This window comes from Mchenga conophoros, linkage group LG2, assembly GCF_057382185.1.
Source record: "Mchenga conophoros isolate Kocher_MC1m ecotype Shallow Benthic linkage group LG2, M_conophoros_male_GT1.1, whole genome shotgun sequence".
NCBI classification, from domain to species: Eukaryota; Metazoa; Chordata; class Actinopteri; order Cichliformes; family Cichlidae; genus Mchenga; species Mchenga conophoros.
In genome coordinates, this window is record NC_140527.1 from 32,934,072 (window position 1) to 32,938,107 (window position 4,036).

Here is a 4,036-nt window from a genome sequence, read left to right on the forward strand (position 1 = left end):
CAACATCTCTGGCATTAATCGAATCAATTGAGGAGATTACGAATGCTATAGATCAGAAACAGTATGCAGCTGGAGTATTTCTGGATCTCAAGAAAGCATTCGACACAATCAATCATGACATATTAATTAATAAACTGGAACGGTATGGGATTAGGGGGGTTGTACTGCAATGGGTGAAAAATTATTTAAGTGACCGGAAACAATTTGTGAAGCTGGGTGTCCATTCCTCATCATGCTTGGACATTGCTTGTGGTGTTCCACAAGGCTCTGTACTGGGTCCAAAATTATTTATTATTTATATAAATGATATTTGTAAGGCATCTGATATATTAAAATTAGTATTATTTGCAGATGACACAAATATTTTTTGTTCTGGGGGGAATCTAAAGGAGCTGCTGGATACAATTACTTCAGAAATGTGCAAAATTAAAAAATGGTTTAACAGGAACAAACTATCGCTAAATCTAAGTAAAACTAAAATTATCTTATTTGGGAATTCCCTTAGAAATGCACAAGTGCAGATTCATGTAGATGGTGTGGAAATTGAAAGAGTACTTGAACATAAGTTTCTTGGTGTGATTATAGATGATAAATTAAACTGGAAGTCTCATATAAATCATATACATAACAAAATTTCAAGAAGTGTCTCAATCTTGAGTAAAGTAAAACACATTCTGGACCACAAATCACTCCACATTCTCTATTGTTCCCTGATTGCACCGTATTTGAATTACTGTGCAGAGGTTTGGGGCAATACTTACAAATGTTCGCTATCATCAATCTTTATATTACAAAAAAGGGCCATAAGGATAATCCATAAAACTGGTTACAGAGATCATACAAATCCACTATTCTTAAAATCAAAAATTCTAAAATTCACAGATCTGGTTCATTTTCTCACAGCACAAATTATATATAAAGCAATAAATAACCTGCTTCCTGACAATATTCTAAAAATGTTTTCTAAAAGGGAACGGGGATACAATTTGAGGGGGGAATTAAATTTAAAACATCCTCATATCCGTACAACATTAAAAAGTTTTTGCATCTCTGTGTGTGGAGTGAAGCTGTGGAACAGACTAAGTAAAGATATGAAGCAATGTCCAAGCATGGCGCAGTTTAAAAAGCGGTTTAAGGATATGGTTTTTACAGGGTACAGGGAAAAGGTAGAGATTTGATAGGGTGTTCTTGTCTAATATTTTCATGTGTGTGCGCATGCACGGGTTTGTTGGTATGGATATATATATATAATTGTAGGCTGTGTATCCTTGAGGTGTTAATGGGGTTATTGAAAATGTGTATATGTGCGTATGTGTGTATATACGTATGTATGGATAGATAGAAACATATATGTGTATATATTTAAAAAAAAAAAAAAAAAAAAAAAAAAAAAAATTACACATAACATATAATGTAATTGCAAGGAGGTATTTCTGTAGTCTATTGATACTAGATAGTGGAAAAGGGGTGGGATTAAATAAGCTTATGCTTCTTCCTGCTCCTTTTTGAACATGGACGTTATTTGGAGTTGTGGTTGCTCGTTTTCCTTTTGTTTGCTTTGTTCATTTGTCTCTTTTAATTCTATTTTTTTTTTTATACTTTTTCAACATGTTCAAAATAAAGATTCAATCAATCAATCAATCAAACCTATGGCTCTGGCTCCCTTTTATCCTGTCTTCCTTCTCTCACCCCAGCCAGTGGCAGATGGCCACCTCGCCCTGAGCCTGGTTCTGCCAGAGGTTTCTTCTTGTTAAAAGGGAGTTTTTCCTTCCCACCGTCGCCAAAGTGCTTGCTCATAGGAGGTCATATGATTGTTGGGGTTTTTCTCTGTATGCATTATTGTAGGGTCAACCTTACAATATGAAGCATCTTGAGGCGACTGTTGTTGTGATTTGGCACGGAATAAATATAATCGAATTGAATTAGAGAGTTGACAGTAAAATGATTCTTATGTAATTATTCTTATATATTCTACTGATATACTTAAACTATAAGTTACATTAATTTAAAAAACACAATAATTAAAAAAAACACCTATGTCACTGATAAGTTGCTGAAGTGGAAGCTTAGCTTCATTATTTAGTTAACAGTAGTTTTTTTTTTAAATAATGGAGGGTTTTGCACCAAATGCCTCCTGTCACATTTAGTTTATATTGGCTTTTGCCAACTCTGTTAATTTAAATTGCATTGTGTCGACCAGCTGAGGGAGAGAGAGTCAACAGATTAGCACATATATATACTATATATATAATGTACTTCCTCTACCCCCCCCCCCCCTTTTTTTTTGTTTTTTGCACATGTCGAGGAGCGTGTCAGGTTACATTTCACTGTGTGTTATACTTGTATAACTATGCATGTGACAAATAAAGAACCTTGAACCTTGAACATATACTGTACAACTCAATATCACTAAAACAAAACAAAAACAAAAAATCTGACTTTTATTTGTTTTATATCCATTATATATAAATTCAAATATTTCCAACTTTTTTTAATTTTTATTTTAATTTAAATTTTAAATACGACCCGCAAAAAAAATAATATACTTTAGTAAAAATGATGAGCTTTTCAAAAATTGATGTAAAAACAAAACACAACAAATTTATACCTGACTCCAGAGTTCTTAATTCAAATTTAGAAGGTCTGTAATGTGTCTTCAATTTTTATTACTAGTTTGGAGTTATTCTCAAAATGAAGCTTACCAAAGTACACACATTTACTCTTCAACAAAACCAAAGGCCTTTTGCATTAATGAAAAAAGTAAATAATTGCAGACCTGTGTCACTGCTTGTGATACTATGGATTGTACAGAAAGCAGAAATATATAATAAAATAAAATAAAACTGTTTTACTTAAAAGCTCCTTACCTGCCTCAACTGTGTTTCACAAAACACCAAAAACAAACAAATAAGCAAAAAATACTGAGGTTTTACTTTTAGGGGTCTCTTTCCCCATTTTCCTTTAAAAAAGCCCCCCCCCCCCCCCCCCCCAAAAAAAAAACAAAAAACAAAAAACAAAACAAACAACAACAAACAAAAAAACAAAAAGCAAAAAACAAACAAAAAAACCCAATTACATTAACTTATGCAGCACACCTTAACAAATCAAACACAGCTACAACACTGTAACATGTGTTGACGCTGGTAGTAACCTATTATGCTAACATGTATTATCATCTGGAAGTAGCATTTGTTCAAAGAGTTCAAATCACAATGCCATATTTATCATCTAGCAACAAAAAATGGAATTATATACATTTTTATTAATAATGAATAATGAAAAAATATGAATAATGAAGAATTTTTTCCATCTTTATATTTAACACTTTAAAATAGCTCAACACTGTACTGAAACACTGCAAGTGAACTTGTGTGGTAAAACCAAGTATCTATTTCACTACTGATGTACTATACCCCATGTTTCTGGGTTTGTAGCCTCTATAATTACCCACATCCTCACCCAGTAAGACTTACTTACTTTTAACCTTGTGGTTTATATCTTATGGGGACCAGTCTTAAATTCCGGTTAATATTAAATCATTAACCTTTATGATATTGAGTATGGCCATATAAAACTAAAATGTGACTACACCCCCCAGTGGTTGAGTTAAAATACAACATCACTGATACTGATTATTCTTCAAAACACTTTTAACTTGCGTTTTTGTAATGATATCACGAGGACTTATGTTATTGCAAGATGTTTTAAACCTTTTTTTTTTCATATCTGACTATTTTATTTAATGAGATTAGAAATACAATATTTATAAATATATACTATAAATACTTAAAATTTACTGGTAATTCACAAAAATACCATGTTTAATGGTTTTATATAATAATTGTAATATGTTATAGTTAAAAATCTATGACACATTAAATTTCATCAACACAAACGTAACAGACGCCTCTTATTGAAAAGGGCTTTGTGAAAGCTTTGCTTTAAACACAGGATAGGACCTGGTTGCTTGAATGCAGTTGTTATTGTCGTACAGAGGAAGGAAATTATCAGGAGTTTCCTTCAAAAGAGGAAAGTG